Here is a 15,158-nt window from a genome sequence, read left to right on the forward strand (position 1 = left end):
TCGCAGCCCAAGCAGAGGTGTTGGGACCGTGTTCCCAGAAGTTTTCATCACAGTGGCTCTCTTTCAAAGATTGCTTTCAATTGTCAATGGTGAGTTCAGGAGAATTTTTTTTTTTTTTAAGCCATGTCTGCCAGTCGCCAGGGATAGTGGAGAGCTGGGAAGTGACAGCTAGGGCTGGCCAAGTCATTAGCCTCTTCCAAGGGGTGATCCTGTCAGCTCCAGAGAGGAGGCCATGGGTTCTAACACCTCCCCCCAGCCTCACCTTTGATGGCCTGACCTTATCAAGGGGAAGGCCGAGAGGGGCGGTGCAGTGAGGACCTCCCATCATCCTCTGCTCACCCCTAGACTGCAGAGAGAAAACAGAGTCCAGGGCAGATATCAAAGGCCAGGGGGATTCTCAACACCACAAAAGCCCAGGCTTGTCACTGCGCGTGTCCCATCTGACAGCACCAGGGGAGCACCCACCACCGGTGGGGGAGGTAGAGGCAGAAGGGCTGTGCCAGGCATCTGGGCTGATAGCCTCATTGTTGCAAGATGGCTGCTGCAGCTCCAAGCATCACATCCTTACCTGAAAGCATCCAAAGCAAGAAAGGAGGAAAGACATCCCTCTTTGATGTCTCTCCCTTACATAAGGAAGGAAAATATTCCAGAAGCAGACTTCTTCTTATGTCTCACTGGGTAAATCTAGGTCAAAAGGCTACCCTAAATATTGAAAGGTTAAATGGGTAGAAGGGAAGGAGGGAGTGAGGAAGAGAGTACAAAAAAAAAGGGAAGGAGGGAAGGAGAGAGGTAGGAAGGGAAGGAGGAGGGATGAAAAGTTGACAAATGGATGGAAGGATGAACGAATGGATAGACGGAGAGACAGATGGATTTTTTTCTTTAATTGCTTTTCATATACACTTCATTGTCAGTATATAGTATGTTTTGTGGAAGATGGCAAATGGGAGGCCTGAATTCTAGTTCAGATCCTGATTTTATCAAACACTGTCAGGAGCATAGAAAGTCCACCCCAGACCAGCGTTACTTTCCTGCTCCTTGCATGGCCCTGGGGTCCAGCCACAGTTTCCCATCCAGAAGCTTCCCATAGCAGAGAGTATGAGTTGTCTGCTCAAAGTCAGCCCCACCCCTTGTTTACATGGTGACAAAGCCCACCTCCCATGATAGAGGCTACAAATGTATGCTCCTTTTCTCAGGTACCCTTGAGGTTCAAAAAACCCAAACCCATTGCTGCTGAGTCGATTCCAACTCATAGCGACCCTATAAGACAGAGTAGCCCTATAGGGTTTCTAAGGAGTGGCTGGTGGATTCAAACTGCCAACCTTTTGGGTTAGCAGCTGAAGCTCGCTATAGCTCTTAACCACTGCATCACCAAGGCTTCTCCTTGAGGTTAGGGGTGGTCTTTTGACCCAGTTCTGGCCAAAGGGAAGTGGGGGAAGTCTACTTTAGGGAAATGCAGAGGCACCTTCCCCACACCTGTTTGGAGATGTCATGAGAGAATGGTATGCTTGAATCTGTGCCACCGTCTTGCAGCCTTAGATAAAGGCCGGATGGCAAGATGGACATGCCTGGGCCCTGAGGACATCATCCAGCCTATGAACAAACCTCCAACCCACTGTCTGTGCTTGTCTTATGGCAGGCAATTAAAGGTCTCATCCATATACCATCATATACTTCTGCCACTTGAAGCTGAGACATTGTAAGTAAAGCATTCCCATTTGGTGGTGGCTGTGACTTTGGCAATCGCTCTTGTCACAAAGGTTCAGAAACCAGTGATGCCAGGCAAGGGACACTGGGCTTCAATAAAAACGGGTCAATAAGAAATATCAATCTTTATATTGCGTATGTAAAGTTTGTTTGCTCTGTAGTAGGCCTTCCAAACCTTTGTGGGAACCAACTCAGCGGTCCCATACATTGAAGAGTCTTATTTGGCCATAGGATAAGAATCAGACAGCAGAGAAATTAAAGTATGAGGTTAAATAAAAGACATGGGAAATTTAGGAGACACTGGTGGAATTGTTTATCTAAATCTTTCTATCCAGGATAACTATTCTTAAAAACTACTCCTCCCCGAATATCATGTCCCTGAGTACTGGCTGAATCTCATGACAGTCATTCATTCAATACGATGTTGTTGAGCACTTATGCCTGATGTGGTGCCAGGGATACACAATGAGGAAAACAGTCACGTCCTCAAGAAGCTTACCACCTGAGGGTAGATTTAGACACGTAGACTGCGCATCACAATACCACATGATGGTGAAAACAGTAACTTTACAGCAGAAAAACCTGGCGGATACCACCTCAACCCCAACATCCAGGTGAACATGACCGGCTATGAAACGGTAACCCCACGAGTCTGAACTAGATCCAGCGTCCATGAGCACACGGCGCGTTTGTAGTCACAGCTGTGCTTCCGTAATCAGACCCAGTAATTACAAAGTGTCTGGTGTACATGACCTGTGTGAAGGGCTGAATTGTGTCCCCAAAAAATACATGTAGAAGTACCAACCTCTGTGCTGGGAATTGACATTGTTTGGAAATAGGGTCTTTGACGAAGTAATCTGTTAACATGAGGTCATATTGGAGTAGGGTGGGTCCTGATCCAACGAGTGGTGTCCTTATAAAAGAGGAGGAGAGAAACATGGGTAGACAGATGCAGAGAGAAGATGGCCATGTGCAGACCCACCTACACACCAAGAACACCAAGAATCACCAGCAGCCACCAGAAGCTGGAGAGAGGCATGGAGCAGGTTCTCCCATAGAGCCCTCCAAAGGAATCAGTGTAGCTTACACCCTGATCTCAGACTCCCAGTCTCCAGAACTGTGAGACAGTAGAGGGTCAGTGAAAAAGAGGAAGACCCTCAGTGACATGAACTGACACAGTGGCTGCAACAGTGTGCTCAAATATAACAACAATTGTGAGGATGGTACAGAACTGAGCAGTGTTCTGTTCTGTGGTACATAGGGTTGCTATGAGTCAGAGCCAACTCAACGGCACCTAACAGCAGCAACAACAACACAACCCACCCAGTTTGTGGTACTTTGTTCTGGCAGAGCCAGGAGACTAATACAATCTGCAATCTATGAACTCCTCCTTATAATTATACTATTTCAGATCTGCTCTTCCAGTGAGCTTCTACCCATGAAAAGAGGGAGTGTTATAAACACAAATCCCTCCCAGGCTACCTCATGGATCCATAGATGTTCCTGCGAGGCTTTGTTGGGTTTTCCTTAAACCTGTCATTTTCTCTAAAATGGGGAGATATGCCCTGACTTGACACTCTGACAGGAGGCAGAATATTCCAGTGACTGCGTAACCCAAAAGGCGGCGTCTCCATCCAGCCCAGGATGCTTGCGGCTGGCTCTTCAGAGCCATCACTCACGCTTGACATTGGGATATAAGTCAGCCAGTCACACACTCAGGGAGAGGCAACTCAGCGAGCAGCACAGCATGGAGCCTCCCTGCCTGAGGTGGTGGTTGGACAGAGCCGGGTCTCCTCACTCGGCCCACGCCAGGCAAGGCTAGCATTTAGGAACACACACAGTCAATGTACAGTGTCCCATGTCCCTTCTCCTTAAAATCATCCAAAGGCCCCCAGAAGGCTGAGCCACGCAGTGTTTTGCAGAGTTAAATCCCAGACTTGCTTTAAGCAGTGTATTCAAGTTTGTCTTGGGCCATAATTCATCCTACTATCTGGTATCCCTTGATTCTGAAATAGACAGCAGAATACAGCGAGAGGAAAACTCCGGAATTAATGGCTGTGGAAGACCGACTCCACGCTGGGCATTCTCTGTATGTCCTCCTTTACTTTTCACAACTCTAGGAGGTGAGTTCTGCTGTTATCCCTCACTTACAGATGGGGAAACTGAGGCACAGGGTGGGTGAAGTCATCTGGGATTGTAAACCCAACGTGTCTGGCTCCGGCCCCTAGCCCTCTTTCCACTCCACCTTCAAGCCCTCATTTCACTGCTCTGCGCATGAGTCTGAATTCACTCTCTTACCTCCAGCTGCCCCTGGACTGCTGACATTTTTCCTCAGATCCCTCCATCACTCAGAGTCAACATGTTGACACCTGGCTTCATTGCACTTAGGGGAGGGCCACCAGAGACTATTCCCTCAGCCCACATTCCCCATCTTACTAATAAGCAGAAAGGTGAGGGCTACGCCTGACACCACAGTGCCAGAACTCCAGCCCTCGGACGTGGGCACAGCTGCTGCACCCCCATTCATGGCCCAGCCTGGCCATGCCCCAAAATTCCCCTGGAGCCTGCAGGTGCACAGGCCCACCCATACCTGTTGAGACAGCATCCCCAAGGAAAGGCAGGTCCATCTGGGGGACACTCTATTTCTTTACCCCCTTTTCCAGGATAGATGTCCACTTTTCTCCCCTCAACAAGCAGAGGGAGGAAGGTCACATTGCTGGCCCTTTGCCCCCACTCCCACTCACTGCTCCTTTCTGTGGGAAATGGCAGTACAGTTTATCTCGTCCGTCAATCTGGCATCCACAGGGCTAAGGCAATGAAGGCAGGAGCACCAAGTGGCAGGATGTCCAGACTCAGGTGCGCGGGCCTCATACCTGCTGCTGAACGCCAAGGGTTAGCTTAGCAGTAAAGGGTGTTCTGGGTTTTGGTGCCTCCTGACTCTTTGCTTCTGTTCTCTGCTATTCATTAGGCTAGAGAGGTTGCTGTTGTTAGCCGTTATGGGCTTGGCCCCCAACTCATGGCAACCCCATGCACAACTGAATGAAACACTGTCCAGTCCTGCACCATCACCATGACCCGCTGCAGATGGGATCACTGCGATAGGGCTTTCGAAGGCTAATTTCTGGAAGCAGATCACCAGGCCTTTCTTCGTAGTCCATCCAGTCTGGAAGCTCTGCTGAAATCTGTTCAGCATCACAACAACATGTAAGCCTTCACTGACAGGCAAGTGGCAGCTGACATGAGGTACATTAGCCAAGAATCGAACCCTGGTCTCCTGAGTGGAAGGTGAGGATTCTAACACTGAACCACCACGGCCTCACCAGCCTAGAAGGGAACCAGTGATTGATATGATTGATCAGATGTTCCCAAGCTCCATCGTTACATGAACACTGACAAGAGATGAGACCTCAGTCCTGGCTCTGTCTGTTAGTACACCTGCCCTCCCATACCTCATGCTTTCCCACTGAGTTATGCCCTCCTTTTCTAAGAACACAGGGGTTGGCAAAAAAAAAAAAAATTTCTGATAAAGCACTTTGAGGAAAACTCATTAAGAAACTCACCTATGCATGTCCGAGGTCTGTCGCCTTCTCTGCATCGTCACTGCCCCAACCCTGGTCCCAGCCACATCACCTCGCCTGGGCCACCCCAGCAGCCAACCCACCATCTCCTGCCCAATCCACTACAGCCAGAGTCAATGCACAGCATCCCGGGTCCCTTCTCCTTAAAAGCATCCAACGGCCTTCGTGGTCCTCAAGATAGGACCCAATGACTCACAAGCCCCTTGCCTCCATCACCCTCCATGGTCCTACAAACCCCAGACCCCCTCTCGCTTTCAGCCTGTGCTGCCCCTCTTTCCTGGCCCCTGCCCCCTGAGACCAACAGCAAATGTCACATGCACCCTGTACAGGGTGACCCTTTCTCATCCCCCGCACTTCAGCTTCTGCACCACCTCCACTGAGCATGGCCCTGGCCCCCTCCTCTGCCGCCATTATCACAAGCCCCCTCTGGGCTGTGCCTGCCCCCCTCCCCAGGATATGAGCCCCGGTGAGGGCAGGGATCTCATCTTGGTTAGTCCCCACTCCCAGCACCTGGCAGTCCCCACCCTGCACACCCCTGACCGTGCCCCTGGTCCCCATCCCCTGGTAACAAGGACAGTCTTCAGTAACAGGAGCAAGCTGCCCCGACCCCCCCAACAGCTCACAGGAGCACCATAAACTAGAATTTCCTGGGGAGGAACACACCCTCATGCCCCTCCAGACACGCTCTTAAGGTCTGCTTCCCAAAGTCACATTTGTTTAAAACGAAGACACCGCCAGACGGTGGGAATCTTGCTTTCCTTTGCCTTGTTGGAGAACTTTGTAGAAGGAATCAGGAGTGGGTGGACTGGCCCTGTCAGGGATTTTGGGTTGCTTTTTTTTTTTTTTTCTTCTTATCTCGGAGTAAGTGCACCCGGGCTTGGGGGATGCGAGTCTCTGTCTTCATTCTTTTTTCTTGAAATGGAGTCGAATTCCACAGGCACACAGGGCCTGCTTTTCCACCTGAGTTGCTGAAAACCTTTCTCCTTGGTGCTCACATCCCCCTTTCACCTGGTTACTATTCTCGATTTATTTAACCCCTTGGTTGCTGGGAACCAATGTGTCCCCAGGGCCCTTCCCTCTGCCTGAAGCAGGGCTCAGGGCTCTCTCAATCCCCTCCAGCCTGCACTTGATGGACTAGCTGCACTCACCCGTGCTTGAGCCTACCAAGCACCTCCCCCCCACCACCACCACGTACAGGGGTGGAACTTGATCACTCTGGGCCCATTGTCTGCGCCCCTCCCCTCACCTGGGCCCCCTCCCTGAGGCATGCCTTTCAAGAGCATCTAAGCTTCCAGAGCTTTCGGATGACACTTGCGTTACACCTCTTCTGCATTCTTATCTCCGTAGCATCTCTGAGGTGACAGGTTGGCAGCCTGACCCCTTCCCACGGGGTGCATGTCCCCGGGGTGACCCCTCGGCTTCCTGAAGACGACACCAGGGCTAGAGACGGTGGATCAGAGGCAGCCCGCCTCTTCATCTGTGCCTAGCGTGCGGCCCACCAGGCAGCAGCACCTGTCCCAGCTCTTTATGTGTCTCCCTCATCAGTTGTCTGGGCCCGGGACCTCCAGAAGGCTTTTCTCTCCATTCCATCCCAGCAGTGGGTTTTAAAACCACTAGCCTCAAAACCAACCAGTCATCTGCTCCTGGAACATTATTTTAAAGTATTTTCCCCCTTAAATTGCAACTATCTCAAGAAGATAGTTTAAGAAAGATGTGTCCCTGCCATTGGGGTCAGAGACCAGCTAGAAGGAAACCACTGATGAGTGGTGATGAAAATGGCAATCTGGATCTCTCCCTGGGAACTCACAGATGCTCACTGCTGTGTGTTGAATCATATTTCCCCCAAAAGATGTGCTGACACCTGACACCCACATCAGTGAGCCCAACCTTGTTTGGAAACAGATTCTGAAGATGTTACCAGTTAGGTTAGCAGTATGAGGTTAGGTTAGCTAGGGTGGGTCCTGATCCTATTTGGCTGTGTCCTTATACAGAGGGGAAAGACACAGATGGACACACAGAGGGGAGACAGCTATGTGAAGATGCTGCCACAAGCCACGGAACACCTGCAGCCACCAGAAGCTGAGAGAGAGGCAGGAACGGATTCTCCCTCAGAGTCCTCAGAAGGAATTGACAAAGCCGATACTTTGATTTTGGACTCCCAGTCCCCAGAACTGCCAGACAGTAAATTTCTGATTTTATAAGCTACCTGGGTTGTCGTATTTTGTTATGGCAGCCCAAGGAGACTAAGACACTCACTCAGAATAAAACAGAACGTGCACAGGAACACTGATAAACCCACCACCACTTGTTCAGCGGCAACCGAGCATTTTACAGATGTTCACCCTAGAAGCAGGTAGATATGGTTCCCCTGTTCTACAGATAAGGAAACTGGGGCTTAATGGAAAAGCCTTTATTTACATGCGACGCTGTCCTTCAACGCTTCTATCCTTATAAAGGCATGTCTGTCTTCAACATCATCCAAAACATTTTGCCACTGATATTCCGAGATGATCTAACTTGAGGCTAGTGATGGGAGCTTCTGGTCTCCCACTTGGTTTCAAATGGAACCAGGACTTCTGGTATCTGTTCTTTGTGGATTCACACATTCGCTCATTCATTCCACAAACATTCACTGCGTGCCAACTGCATGCCAGCAAGGGTCTGGCACATCAGTGGACAAGACGGGACAGTTTCTGCCCTCCTGGAGCTTGTGTCCCGAGGGGTGGGGGCCAGACACAGGTGATCAGATTAATTAGTAAGGTCATTGCAGCAGGTGGCAAATGCTACAAGGAAAGAAAATCAGGGAGATACAGGGGCTTGGGGGACATGAGGAGATTTGGATTGAAGCAGGACGAAGGATTAGCTAGTCAGGAAACATCTCCTTCCTGGGGGCAGAAGGAGCAACTGGGGAAGAGGATGCCAGGTAGAGACAGCAGGGTGTGCAAAACCCTGTGGGGGATAAATAAGAAGGACAGGGTGGGCCATGTGCTAGAACGCAGCCTACAGACATAGGACGGAGGAGGTGGAAGCGGGCAGGTGCTAGACTGTGCAGAACTGTAGCAGCTGAGATGCTTGGATTCGATTCTAACGGCAATGGAAAACCACACCCCACCCTGCCACCATGTGGAGAGGGGAATACAGGTAGAAGAGAGGGGCAGAGGAAGCAGGTGGCTCAGTCATCTTGGAGGAGATGTCAGTGGCCTGGCCTGGGTGGTGGGACCAGAGACGGGGCTGTACACACGTGCCTATGGGTTGGACATGGGGCTGCAGGAGAGAAACGAGTTTTAGGGTAATTCCCTAGCTAGGGCTTGGGAGGCTGGGGGGCTACCCCATTCAGAGATGTGGATGACAGACAGAGGAAAAGCAGGCTTGTGGCAGTGCAGAGGGGGGGTCTGGGGAGTCTGTTTTGCTATTTTACATGTGAGCTGCCTCTTAGACAAACTACAGGCAATCTCAAAAGTCACCAGAAAATGTGCCAAGTACCCTCTAAGCCAGCACTTGCTAACAGCTTTGTGAGATATCTCACTTGACCCTTAACAGCCGTGGTGAGGTCCTGTTACCTGCCTCCTCGTTACCTGCCCAGGTGAAAGTGCAGGGTGGTGCCATCATTGGCCCAAGGCCACATAGCTGGTGGTGGGGACAGGAGTTCTGAACCCAGACCACCAGAACCAGACCCAGGCCCTTCTATAGGACCTCTGACAGCGAGGGTGTCCAATCCCATGAGTGCAAGGAGGGAAAAGGGGTGAACTAGGACAAGGTCTTAGAATGTATCCCACTCCACCCACCTCCACCTTTTTCCCAAAAAGTCCACATTCTTTGACATTCCATCGGCATCCATCCAAGCAAGGCAGCTCTAGGATATGAAAATTTTTCTCCGCACTATTTTTATTTAAATTAAAAAAAATTTTTTTTTTTTTTGTGAAAGAAGAGCACCTCTACTCTATTTAGAGTCATACTGCTCAATTCATCAAGAAATACCAGAAACCAGGTATTCTCTCTCTCTGTGTGCCATTTTCAAAACTGTGGGAAATTTTTTTATTTGGCCACTTCAAGTCTTTTTTTTTTTTTTTTTAAGCTATTTTACTCCATCAGAGCTGTTTCTTTTGTTACATAAACATCCCCACCATACCTTGTGAGAGCTCTATGTGGTGCCAACCTTCAGCACAGTGGTGAGAATCACAATGAGAGTGTGTGTGTTCTGAGTTTGCCACATGTGTGATGTGTGTGTATGTGTTTACTTCCATGGGTGTGGGAGTTCTAGAAAGTTGTAACTAAGAATAGTGGGAGCCACTGAAGACAGCGAGGTCTTGGATGAGTATAAGAAGTAACTTGACCCTCTTTGCCTTTTCAGAAGTCTGTTTAGAGTATTCAAAGGCACAAAGCCCACTTGTCATGTGTTGGTGGCACTGTGGGTTGGGACCATCCCCTAAATGTTCCCTGGATACCCATATGCCCACTTCTGATTTCTTGGGCACCTACAGTCTTGTGTAGTTAACTTTTCTGATGGAGAGACTGCAAGCTGGCTAAGGAGTGATGTATTTTTCACAGACCTCCAAAAACTATATTCATTTAACACTGAATATTGAGAATATAACATCAAACAAGACAAAGGCATTGGGGGAGATGATTACAATCAGTGTGATACATAAGTGAAAGAGGTTGGGATATGGTGCTAAGGATACACATAACAGGAAGAGCTTCAATAAGGAAGAGCTTCTCTGAGGAAAGGGCATCTCAGACAAGAGCTAAAGCTGGTTTCCAAACCTCTTTGATCACATTTCCCTACCAGTTAAAAAATGTTGACCTGCACGGTTACATTCACTTACTATCAATTATACACAGGTACTCTATGCACTTCAACTGTGGTGCTGGTGAAGAACACTGAATATTCCACGGGGCTGCCAGCAGAACGAACAAATAAGGCTTAGAATGAATACGACCAGACACTGCTTAGAAGCAAGGATGGCAAGATTCCTGCTCCCTTACTTTGGACACGTCATCAGGAAAGACCAATCACTAGAAAAGGACATCACGGTTGAGGGTAAAGTAGAGGGTCAATGAAAACAAGGAAACCCTCAATGATATGGATCGACACAACAGTCCCAACAATGAACTCACGCACAATGATCATGAAGATGGTGCAGGGCCAGATAACGTTTTGTGATGTTACAAATAAGGTTACCAGGAGTCAGACCTGACTCAATGGCGACTAACAACAACAATTCTATACAGATTGTGTACTTTATAAAACATTGAAAAAAATTAAAAGAATGAATACAAGAAAATCAATAATTGAGTATAGTTGTATTTGTTAACAGCATGAAAAGCTTTGCTCTAATTTTTTTTTCAGGAGCAATGCGATTAATGACACTTTTTTAATTTTTGAAAATTAAACACTTTTTGACACATGGGTTCAAGAATTTGATTCTAAGTTGAGGTTATTTCGATACTTCTTTAAAGTGTCACTCAGAGATGAAAATAAAATTGTTTATTTTAAAAAGGGCATCTCCAGACTGGGGAACACCTCATGGACTGTGTGAGACCATCTGACCCGTGAGGACACGGTGTAGGTATCTTTATAAAACTGGCTCTCTCTTGATTTTAGAGGACAAATATAGGCTTGGAGGTTCTGCTACTGTCTTCCCACCCTAGGAGGTGACTGTGAGCACTGTCTGGCTCACACACACCCTGCTTTGGAGACCACCCACACCAAGCATGAGAAGGTAGCCAGGCTAACTGGGAGGTAGAGAGGGGTGGGGAAGAAAGTGTTCAGTGTGTCCAGGTGACATTCCATTCTAACATGAGAAAAACATCTGACAAATCCCAATTGAGACACATTCTACAAAACACCTGACCAGCATGCCTCCTCAAAGCCATCAAGGTCATCGAAAACAAGGAGAGTCTGAGAAACTGTCACAGACAAGAGGGGCCAAGAAGACATAATGATTATATGTCACATGGGATCCTGGATGGGATCCTGGGACAGAAAAAGGACATGATGGGAAACTGAGGAAATCTGAATATAGTGTGGACTTTAGTTAATGATAATGTACCAATTAATTGTACATTAATTGTAACAAATGTATCAAACTAATGTAAGATGTTAACAATAGGGGCAACTGGGTGTGGGGTATATGGGAGCTGTCAGTGCTATCTCTGTCATTTTTCTGTATATCTAAAAATATTCTAAAATAATAAGTTTATTTTTTTAAAGTATAATTATGTGGGGAAAACCCATAGCTTTCATAGCAAGAAAAAAGCCCAAGGGATCAGTGCCAAAATGTTCACTGTATTTGCCACAGTGTTGGAGCTAGGGCTTTTTTTTTTCCCCCCTTCGTCTTCTTAACTTTTCCAAATTTTTAGAAACATGACTTTATTTCTAGAACAGAAGATAAAAATTATGCTTCAATATTGAGAAAAACAAACCATTCCGGCATTCTCTCAACTATTCTATAACCATGGCATCTTTGAATGGACTGTGAGTAAGATGAGGAAGGGGCTGCAGGAAGCTGCCAGGAGACCCCAGCTCTGCAGGACAGTAGGAGAGAGTGGGAACATGCTGCAGTGGGTCCCAATTGTCGGCAGAGAGCCGGCTGGCCCATCACCTCCTCTATCAGCCTCCCTGGCTCTCTCTCTACAGCTATCCTGAGCTGGGCACTTCCTCAGCATGGCAGCAAGCCGTAAGACAGCTGAAATAAGACAAATGATACTGTCAGTAGCTTCAACATATGGAATGTCTACTATGTGCACAGCACTGGGTTTGGTTTTTTTTTTTTTTGGTACTGTGTGCATAGTGTCAAAATAGCATAAAATCCTGTTTAGATAAAGACTGAATCTGGATGGATGGAGAAAAGGATGGATGTATGGGTGGATGGATGGGTGGGTGGGTGGGAGGATGGGTAAGTAGATGGAGAGATAGATGGAAGGACAAATGGACAGACGGATGGATGAATGGATGGGTAAGTGTACAGACGGACAGACGGATGGATGGATGGATGGATGGAGAGATGGATTGAGGGACAAATGGACAGACAGATGAATGGATGAATGGATGGGTGGGTGTACGGGTAGGTGGATGGATGGTGGGCGAGCGGGTGGGCTTGTGGGCAGATGGATGGATGGATGGATGAAGTTATGTGAATTGATAATTTTTACTACAACTACTATACAAAATATTATTATCTGCATTTTGCAGGAGCATTTCAGAAATACAGAGTGCCTTGCCCAAGGTCATAAGCAAGGAAGTGGCCCCCCACCCAGTCTTGGATCAAGGCAGTATTTCTCACACTGTGGCAGGTGTCTTAAAACTGACATTTATTTGAGGATGTACATTGATTTTTTTAATAGTTGTGTGTTTAACATGCACTAGAAAAAAAATTAGTGTATCAAACTCTTAATTTTACCATAGTATGTTTTGGATTTCTTATAAAGTGTGCTGACTTGAAGCTGAATTTTAAAAAAGTACTAACAATATATAATTATACATCTCAACAAAACCCTAGTAAGTAGTGCTTACATCTCAGTATTTACAAATCTTGGCAGATTTTGACATATTCACCAGGACTGCAGAAGTCCCTGAGTCCTTCATGTACCCAGTGATATCAAGACCAGCTTCCCAATGGCAGTAGTGCTAGAGCAGTGTCAGAGTCCTTAGAATGAGGCCAGAACTGAGACCCCCAGGATGGCCTTGTTTCTGCACACCAACAACCATGTGAACTGAGTCCATGAAAAGTAAGTGGCCTTCCCTCCTTGGATGAGACAGCGCAGGGGAGGGACACCACTGCAGACATACGGTGACTTTAATACTACCCCTAATCTGCACACATGGCCCTGAAAGTCCTGACAACCATCTGAGGTGGCATCACAGGGAGGGTACAGGGGGATAAGTACTCTTCCTGTCCTCTGGTTCCCTACCAGTGCCCCGCCATAACTGGTTGACCCCAACTGGGAGCCAGAGGGCAAGGAGACCCTTTGATGCCACCATACAGGTCAGCCTCTCGGGGCCCTAAGCAGTTCGTCTGTCTGGAGGGGGAAAGAAGGTATACAGCGCATCCCTATAAAGCATCCATGGAGAGACAGATCGGGAACAAAATGGTCTTTCAGCAATGTAAGCCAGATCTTCTACTTAAACACCCACAGTGGATCCCCACAGGAACTTGAATGAAAGGCACACCCCTTACCATGATCCACCAGGAGCCTGTGGGATCTGGCTGGTCTACCTCTTCCCACTCAGTTTGCTCACTGCTGCTCTCTGAGCCTCTGATCCCAGACTCTGCCATGTCTCCTGCCCCTGGAACTTTCTTGCCCAGCATGGACCTCAGCCTAGGGTCTCTCGCTAAGCAGCACTCCCTCATTCAGGGGGATATTTCAATATTTCATGGACTATTTATATTTTTCATAGACCATATATCTGTACTCTAGGAGCCCTGGTGGCACAGTGGTTAAGTGCTCGGTTGATAACTGAAATGTTGACAGTTTGAACCCATCCGGCAGCTCAAGAGGAGAAAGATCTGTGACCCTATGCACAACAGAACAAAACACTGCCTAGTCCTGCGCCATCCTTACAATTGTTGTTATGCTCGAGCTCATTGTTGCAGCCACTGTGTCAGTCTACCTCGTTGGGGGTCTTCCTCTTTTCCACTGACCCTCTACTTTGCCAAGCATGATGTCCTTCTACAGGGCCGTAAAGATTACAGCCTGGAAAACCTATAGGACAGTTCTTCTCTGTCACATCCAGTCACTATGAGTCGGAATCAACGCCACAGCACCCAACAATATATGTTATGAATTGAATTGTGATCCCCAAAAATATGTGTTGTAAATTCTAATCTCTATGCCTGTGGTTATAATTCCATTTGGAAATGGATTGTCTTGTTATGTTAATAAGACAAGATTAGTGTAGGGTGTGTCTTAAGTCAATCTCTTTTAGTATGCAAAAGACATTAAATAAGCAAGCTGGAAGCACAGATGGTGGAAGAGAGATGCCAATATGAGAAGATCGTCCAGGAGCAGAAGTTCAAACAAACAAAGACCTTCCTCCAGAGCCCACAGAAAAAGAAAGCCTTCCCCTAGAGCCAGCACCCTGAATTCAGACTTCTAGCCTCCTCAATTGTGAGAAAACAAATTTCTGTTTGTTAAAGCGACCCGCTTGTGGTATTTCTGTTATAACAGCACTAGATAACTAAGACAACATATTTGTAGTCTATCTTACAAACTATTTTTAATGACAATGCACTGGGCAGGTAGGCACTCTCCTCCACAGGTGGCAGCATTCTAAATTACTTTCACCTTCCTTAAGAGCAAGGAGCCCTGGTGGCACAGTAGTTAAGTGCTCAGCTACTAACCAAAAGGTCGGCTGTTCAAAACCCACCAGCAGCTCCGCAGGAGAAAGACATGGCAGTCTGCTTTCATTTAAGATTCATAGCCTTGAAAACCCTACGGGACAGTTCAACACTGTCCTATAGGGTCGCTATGAGTCGGAATCGACTCAAGGGCAATGGGTTTGTGTTTTTTTTGGGGGGGGGGTCCTTAAGGGCAACTTGGTAATACATTTCAAAATTTTAAATGTGCAACTAGCACAATGTCTTAGTTATCTAGTGCTGCTATAGCAGAAATACCACAAGTGGGTGGCTTTAAAAAACAGAAGTTTATTTTCTCACAGTTTATTTGGCCAGAAGCCCAAATTCAGGGTACCAGCTCTAGGGGAAGGCTTTCTCTCTCTCTCCCTTCTGGATCTAGCGGAAGGTCCTTGTCTCTTTCAAGCTTCTGCTCCTGCTAGATCTTCATGTGACTTGGCATCTATCTTCCCCCATTTCTGCTTGATAACTCTCATTTAAATCTTGTTTATATCTCAAAAGAGATAGACTCAAGACACAC

This window comes from Loxodonta africana, chromosome 21, assembly GCF_030014295.1.
Source record: "Loxodonta africana isolate mLoxAfr1 chromosome 21, mLoxAfr1.hap2, whole genome shotgun sequence".
NCBI lineage: Eukaryota > Metazoa > Chordata > Mammalia > Proboscidea > Elephantidae > Loxodonta > Loxodonta africana.